We start from the raw sequence: 8,558 nt of genomic DNA, 5'->3' as shown, positions 1-8,558 counted from the left end.
AGGACCAAGGTGTTCTGAGCAGCCAGGTTCCAACAGCTCCAGACTAGGACATTGGAAGACTAGCGCCATTGAAAGTAATGGCAAAAACTACAATTACTTTTGCACCAACCTAATAGCACATTCACACTGTGGAATATGATATAGCAAGGAAAAATAAACCAAGTACAAGCTCACTCATTCACACGAATAAATCTCACAAATATAATGAAGAGGGAGAAGGCAAGACCTACACGTAGGGAAAAGTAAAAATGGACGTTTTTTAGAGAGGAATATCTAGGCTGTAAAGCTATAAAGAAAGCAGGACAAAGTCAGAACAGTGATTCCCTTGGGGAGAGAAGGATCAGCTGGGCTCAGAAAGGGGATGGGAGGGACTTCTGTATGCTGACTGGGGTCTGTCTCTTGCAGGGCTGTTGGTTCTGTGAATTTTCACTTTAAAATTATTCACAAAATCACCGTGTGGGCCAGGTGTGGTGGCTTATGTCTATAATCCCAGCACTTTGGGAGGCCAAGGTGGTCAGATCACCAGAGGTCAGGAGTTCGAGACCAGCCTGGCCAACATGATAAAACCCTGTCTTTACTAAAAACACAAAAATTAGCTGGATGCGGTGGCGTGTGCCTGTAATCCCAGCTGCTCAGGAGGCTGACGCAGGATAATCGCTTGAATCCAGGAGGCGGAGGTTGCAGTGAGCCGAGATCACGCCATTGCACTCCAGCCTGGGCAACAGAGCAAGACTCCGTCTCAAAACAAAACAAAACAAAAAAGCAAAAAACTGCCGCGTGCTTTTTTTGCACTTTTCAGTATGCCTGAAATTTTCCAGGACAGAAGAAGGAAAAAGTATGCAAAGAGAGACCATAAAACAGTAGCCATGCTTATCTCTGGAAGGTGAGATTCCTGGCCGTTTCCACCTTGATGTTAATAAAACCATCACCATTTATGAAGGTTTGCGAAGGGCCATTGCTTGACAGCTGTCATCTAACTTCAACCTCGTGACAATTTTGAAGAATAGCTTTTGTCCATCCCCTTTTCACACCTGAAAACCCGAAGGAAGAGACAGTGGTACTCACGCTCCTGTCCCTCTGAAGAGCTACGCCCTTTGACGCTTTTACGTAAAGAATGACCATATATGACTGGAATGCTGTGCAGAAAGGAGGAAGCGGCTATCGGCTGTCACAGTGGCTGGGCTTAGGGCAGATTCCAGGCCTGCCTGGCCCTAGGTGACAAATGGCGGGGCCACCATGGTTTTGGGGCCATCCAGGGGGCTGGTTCTCTTTCTGGTGCTACAAGCAGGTTGTAAAGCACTTTAGAAGCCAATTGGCACCAGGACAAGGAATTGCACCCTTGAGGTGGTTCGTGACCCCATAAATTGCCCAGAGGTGGGAGGCAGCTGGGAGGCCCGAGAAAACCGCCAGCCAGGTCTTTGGAGGCTGCTCCTTTCCCAAGGTGCAGCATTCCATGGGGTGATGGCCCTCAGGCCCCAGGAGAGGGAGAGGAACCTGGAGGAAAAGTGGAAACAGACAAGACCCCAGTGGAACGGGCTGGACAGCAGGCACTCCAGGACACTGTGAGTCAGGGTGGACAAGGTACCTGCCCTGCGGGGGCCTCTCCCTGAGTGCCTGTGGAGACTCCGTAGGCCTGCAGCAAAGGGGGTTTAGGTTTCAGAGCGCACGCACATCAGAGGAACCACATCAAGAGCCTGCAGCTTCCAGGTGCGAATAAACCTATGAGGAGCACTGGCGCTGGGGCCCTGGGAGTGGTTTAGATTCCGAGGTAACCCGATAAGTGCTGGCTAACACCTGCACTCACTACCTGGAATATACAGAAATATCCATCCCCATCCCCCTCCCGGGGGGAGCCGTGGCCTCGATTTCATGCTTGGGGTGCACCTACTTACTGTCTGCAAAGTCCCGGCTGCGTCCACCATCAGAGGGGGAAGGAAGCCTGTGTTTCTGAGGGGAAACTGAGGCCCAGAGAGCAAGCTTGACTCTCCGAGGCCAAGCAGAGCTGGGACCCAAGGCTCTCCAGCTCCTGCCATCCTGCCACCCCACTGCAGGCATCCGTCTTCTCTGAACTTTTCGGCTTTCGAGGGAGCGCCGCCAAGGGGCTCCCGGGGACAGGGCGTGTGGCTCTCCCTGCCTCACAGGAATGTGGCAGGGGTGGACTGATGTGGGCAGAATGATGTGCCCATTGTGCCATATGACTCTTAGAACAACAGGACAAAATTGCAGGTCCCTATTTAGCCTTGTGTTAGGTGTTCGTCCTGGGCCAGCTCAAAGATCACAAAACTGCATCCTCTGCTGCTTGACACGCTGCTCTCCATGGCGCCGGATGGGTGCTCGAGGTGGGCCTGGCTCTGAGGCATCTCCCGGACAGAGCCGTCCTGGGTGCAGAACACATGCCCCGCCTGCTCCCAGGGTCCTGCCCAGCCTGTCTGTCCAGGCCAGGCCCAGGGATGTGGAGACCAGGGCCAGAGTTCCACGTATCCAACTGCTGCACTGCACTGGCCCTGCCTGCCCATGGAGGGCGCCGCAGACGAGCAGGGCAGGTACTGGGCGGTCAGAGCCACGATGAGGGTGGCACACCCTAGGGCTGAGGACCCTGAACTGAGCGCAGCTGATGAGAGGGAGAGGTCATGGAACAGGAGCCGGGGAGCATCCTACAGCGAGAGCCGCAGGTGTAAGAAGTGGGGCTGGGAGTCGAGGAAGCCAGAGTCAAGCCTTTGAGAGAGACGGGCCTCACCACTCACCAGGAGGGGGAGGCTGGCAGGTGCTCTGTCCTCGTAGTATCTGCAACAGAGAAAAAGGTGCCCCTCGTTCTGGGCATGTAGCTTGGCAGGCAGTGGGAGGCTGGGCATTGTCCAGGAGGGGCCCTGGTACCGCAACTTGCACAGCTGTACCAGGCTGGCCTGCCCAGGCCTGTGTGCATGTGTGTGTGTGCATATGGGTGCAGACTGCCCAGAGAAATGCCCCCATGTGTGCACACACTTGCACACTCAGTCTTGCACACAAGCCCAGGAGAAAGACTGCCAGAACATTGGGACCCTGGATGTTCCCTGGGCCAGTTAAGCTCAACGACGCTTCTCTAGCCTGGTTGGTGGGGCCGGCTTGGGAACTGGGAGAGACAATGGCTCTAGAGCCCCAGGAGCTTGGATTTACTCTTCCTCATGTGTAGAAAGAAAGACATGCTCCTCGTGCCATATGACCCTCAGAACAACACTACAAAACTGCAGGGGCTATGACTGTCCGAATTTTGCAGATGAGGAGACTGAGGCTTGCAGATGTTTGCAGTTGCCCAGGTCCAGGTAGCAGGTAGGAGGCTGGAACGGCAACAGTAGCGGCTGCTGCAAGATGAGCCTCAAATCCATGAGAGGGGGTGCTGGGGTCCTCCTGGGCTGGCTTTGGTATCTGTGTGCCTTTCTGTGCCTTGGGAGCTTATGTACAGAAAGAGTGACCAGCAGAACGCTGGCTGCAGGGGGATGTTCTGCAGGTTCCAGGCACATGAGGGGCTGTCTCCACAGTGCATCTTCGGGTGTTTTCTAGTTGGCCATTTGCAGTGAGTCCCTCGGGTCTGAGTCACCAGGGGTCAGGTTTAAGAGCTGAGGGTCAGAGGTTACCAAGGCACCCATGCCAGACCAGAGAGCTGACCTTTATTTAACCAAGTCGAAGGACCCCCAGGACCCCAAAGAGGGGCTTCAGGCCCCTGGCCGCCATCTGAAATGATGCTTGGGGGTTGATCCTAATCGTCCCTAATTTAGGGGCCAAATGGTCAATTAAGGGTCTATTTGAGAGTCAGAGAAGCAGAAGGTGAACTGAGGAGACAGATGAGAGGCAGCTGATGCTTCTGCCATTGGAGCTAGGCATGGGTTCTGCCGGCCAGCCCAGGCCTTCTCCCCTGGCATTAGGGGCCTGGGCCTTGTTGTCAGCACCCCCGAGAGACCCGACGGCAACATTCCCTGAGGTCTGCTAGCAGCCAAGTGCCTGGCAACATGCCCCATTGCCATTTCTTCAGTTAATGCTCAAATAAGCTAAATATCTACCGAGTACCTCAGTAACCGGTCAAACACCAGTCTAGGTGCTGGGGACTCATCAGGGAGCGAAGTCAAGTCCCTGCCCTTGAGGAGCTGTAATTCTGGAGGAGGGGGTGGGGACTGAAAGATAACTAAGCAGCTAAGTGTGCAATACATCAGGCGCCGCTGCCTTCCCAAGCTTAGTGACTTCACACGAAACCCTAGGATTGCTCACAGTTCTGTGCACAGGAACTGGGGACTCAGCAAGGTCAGCTTGTGACCACTCTACCTGCCCGCTGGTCTCCCTCTAAGATTTCCATCCTCAGGAGGCCAGGCTGGGTCAGAGGTCCGAGGTGGCTGCCCTCCTCCATCAGGGACCCCAGGGCTCTTCTACACGTGCCTCTCTCCACAGCAGGGCTACTTGAGATTGGGCTCCCGTCACAGATCTGTGGGGTCCTAGAGGCCTTGTAAGAACCCTGGCTTTTGCTCTGAGCAAGAGGGTCCTAGAGTGTAAAAGCACAAAGGCAGCTGCACTGAGTGGGGAGGGGCACAGGTGGACTCTGATGGTGGCTGGGACCAGGGGTGGTCAGATTCTGCCTCCATCCTGCAGGGTGAGGGGACAGGGCCTGCTGCTGGACAGGGCTTCTGGCCTGGGAGCTGGAGGGTGAAGTGGCTGAGTCCCCAGCTGGGAGATGGGTGAAAGGAGTAGGTTTGAGTGGGAGGTCCTGGCACAGTTTGGACTTTTGGACTTGTGGAGTTGGAGGTCCTGTGAGACATCCGTGCAGCAATCTCCGGGGCAGCTGGAAGCAAGAGTCTGGAGTCCAGGGAGACGGACATTCTGGGTCACCTGAGTCAATGAATTTCAACTGAAGGGCATTGGGAAGTGTATTAGTTCATTCTCACACTGCTAATAAAGATGTACCTGAGACTGGGTAATTTGTAAAAGAAAAAGGTTAATTGACTCACAGTTCCGCATTGCTAGGGAGGCCTCAGGAAAATTACAATCGTGGCGGAAGGTAAAAGGCACTTCTTCACAGGGCGGCAGGAGAGAGAACGAGAGCCAAGCAGAAAGGGAAGCCCCTTATAAAACCATCAGATCTTGTGAGACTTGTTCAGTACCACGAGAACAGTATGGGGGAAACCAGTTCTGTGATTCAATCATCTCCCACTGGGTCCCTCTCACAACACATAGGAATTATGGGAGCTACAATTCAAGATGAGATTTGGGTGGGGACACAGCCAAGCCATATCAGGGAGCTTGCCTGCCCGGTGAGCATCGGGGAGAGACATCAGACAGAGCTGCAGCCCTGCGGCCTTGGGAGGTCAGCGAATGCAGAGAGAGCAGCACGGGGGACACAGGAAAAGGTGACTGGGGCCAAGAGGCACCCACACAGTGTGGAGCCCGTTGGGGGTTGAGGGGTGATCAGAGGTCCTGCAGACTGAGGACTGAGGAGCAGCTGCTGGATGTGCCAAGAGCAGGTTGGGGATCCCAGGGAGGGGCCGGCCTGGCTGTGTGGGTTCCACGGAGCTGCAGGAGAGAGGGGCAAGTGTGGAGCCTCGTCCTGGAGCTGGGCACAGGTGGGAGCCAGGACAGACGGGGGCCAAGCCTCTGGGCCCGGGGGCAGGAGGCAGGGGGTGAGGAGGGGCCATGCATACAGGCTGTCTTTGGAGGAGAGGAAGCATGAGGGGAAAGAATCTTCTAGAAGGTTCTACAGACCAGAGGTTAAGCCACTTGTCCAAGGTCACACCACAAGAAAGGAGCCCTGTGTGGACTGGACCTCATGCCTCAAGGCCAGGGGCTAGAAAAGCCTGGGCTCACCTGAGGGCTGTGGAGTGAAGCCCATAGAGGCATGGTGGCTGCCTCCTCCTCTCTGTGCTCTAGCCTCCAGGCCCGCCTCACCTGCGATCTCCGGTGTCCTGGCCACCACAGAGATCCTGCCCAAGCACAGACCATGGCAAACCTGTGGCGGGGACTGGCGATCTCCAGCTAGGAATGGCTGTGGGAGGCCCTGGATCTGGCCACCTGTGACTGTGCCTGGCATTGCTGGTCTCTGTCCTGGAGGCCCCTTCCCTGGGTCACTGGCCCTAACCTGGTTCCTGTCAGGGATCCCCTGAGCTGAGGGTCTGCTACCTCAAAGGTGCCCCTCCATCCTTGGGCCATATATCCACCGTTGGCTTCTGGTTACACCCCTGCCTCCTCACAAGGCCATGGGGGCCTCGATGACTGCCCCCCACCTGGGCTGGGTGCTGGCCTGGACCCCAGAGATGCTTCACTAAGTGCTTGCTGGGCAGGTGACAGCCTCAGTGCATCTCCCATGTAGAGGAGGCAGAGCGCGTCTGGGTGGGAGGTCAGCCCTGCCCGCTTCCATTTGCCAAGCTGGGTGGGGCTAGGTCTCCTTGCTCCTGGTAGGACCTCTGACCTCCTTGCCATCCATGGAGGCAGAGATGGGGCAAACAGGTCTGGCGTTGGTGTTCCCCAGCATCAGCGAGGCCTGGAGGGATGGAGTAGACCCTGGCTTAGGGGTGGAAGGTTCTAGGGGGTCCACCAGGTGAGGCTACTTATACCACTCACATCCTATAGGTATGGACTGGGTGGGTGCCTTCTGCACGTGCACAGAGGCTCTGGGGCTTTGTTTTTTGTGCGTTTTGTTTGTTGGTTTTTTGAGACAGAGTCTGGCTGTCGCCCAGGCTGTAGTGTGGTGGGGCAATCACATCCAATTGCAGCCTCAACCTCCTGGGCTCATGTGATCCTCCCGTCTCAGCCTCCTGAGTAGCTGGGACTGGTCACCTTACTTGTCACATGAGCAGTGAGCCTGGGTGGGATCCTCTCTTTAGGTATCAGTGCACCTGCCTCTCAAGGCTGTACTTAAGACTCCCTTGGGAAACATCTTTCTCTACATTGAGAGGAAGACCCTCAATGCATCCATATACAACAGACAGGACCTCTCACCTAATACTTAGACGACAGCTTGACCAGGGAACATCACCCCCTCCCCCCAAAAACAAAACATACACACACTTTAGTCACAGATAAACCCAGCTCAAGAGGGGCCCCCAGTCCTGGCCACTGGATAGGGGGAAGGAGGCCTGGCTTGACCCTATCTCTGCTCTGTGATCAGTCCACTCTCCTGGGTCCCCAGCCCCTTGTCTGTTCCTTGAACTGTGAGTAGCTTTGTGGTTTGAGGGATCTTATATGTTGCTCTGTGATTGAAAGTGATTTGTTTTGGCCGAAAGTAATTTGTTTTCCAGGCTAATTCAATTATCCCCAGGGAGGCTTCCTACCTGGGGCCCCAGGCTACCCGCTATTACCATCAATTACCATAAAGACCCTCTTCAAAGGGTAGGACCCCTGAGGTTGGCCCATTAGGGCAGGGCTGAGCCCCTGAGGGCCAGCAATAAACTTTCTGATGTTAAATGATGGCTAAAGTGTCAGACGCAGGTGATGGGGAGCTGGGGCCAGGGCCACTGTGGCTTATGAGGGTGAGATGCCTACTTATTGAAAACCGGGTCTCTGTGGCGTTTCTGCAGCCCCCGGCAGGGACACCCTGAGCCAGCCCTGGAGTAACAGACAAGGTCCATGTACACTTTCCTATATGAGGCTCCCAAAGTGGGAAGGCCCCTGGAAATCTCTCCCAAATCTTGTCAACAACCCAAGAGGCAGGGGAGATTTGTGCCCATTTTACAGGTAAGGAAACTGAGGCTCAGAGAGGTGAAGGGAACTGCCCAGGCCACTCAGAGAGAAGGTGGAAGATTACAGTATTGAGAGGTAGGCCCAAGTACCCCCCATTCCTTCCGGAGACCCCCTAGATGTAATGGTTGTTAGGCACGTGCCCTATCTCTTCAGCCTCAGAGTGTTTGGGTCTGAGGTTGGGCTTGTGGTTACTTCCCAAAGGGAATCAACCCTATGACTCACTGGTCAGGTCTAACAGCCCCAGTACCCTGCACAAATGACTGGGCTCCATGGGGCATCAGAAGCCAGAACAGGAGATGAATCTGTCAGGAAGTTGGACCTCCTTTAAGCAGATATTTCAGGAGCGGCAGGATCCTGAGGGCTGTGCTGTGATCCCGCTCATGTGGGCGGGACCACGGCAAGCATCTGAGTACAAGGAGTAGCTGAGACTTCACTGGCAAACAGCTGGTGTCCAACTCTGCCAGCTGGGTCCTGTCCCCTGTGGGTGCAGGGACAGCAGCCTGGTGACACTCTCTGTGTTTTCTCCCAGCTCTTCCCAAGGGAGTCAGTGGATCTCTGGAAACATTCTGTGGGGGCCTAAAGCCTTGACCATGGGGGCCAGTGAACCATATAAACACTAAAAATCCTAGGAAAGGAAAGGAAGAAGGAAAGAAAAGGAGAGAAAAAGGAAGAGAGAGAGAAGGAAAGAAAGGAGAGGGAAAGAGAGAAAGAAAATAAAGAAGAGAGAAAGGAAAGAAAGAAAAGATGGAAAAAAGAAGGAAGAAAAATAGGAAGGAAGGAGAGAAGACAGAAAGAAGAAAGAAAGAAAGAGAAAGAAAAGAAAGAAAGAAAGAAAGAAAGAAAGAAAGAAAGAAAGAAAGAAA

This window comes from Piliocolobus tephrosceles, chromosome 13, assembly GCF_002776525.5.
Source record: "Piliocolobus tephrosceles isolate RC106 chromosome 13, ASM277652v3, whole genome shotgun sequence".
NCBI lineage: Eukaryota > Metazoa > Chordata > Mammalia > Primates > Cercopithecidae > Piliocolobus > Piliocolobus tephrosceles.
Note: the sequence above shows the minus strand (reverse complement) of the source record.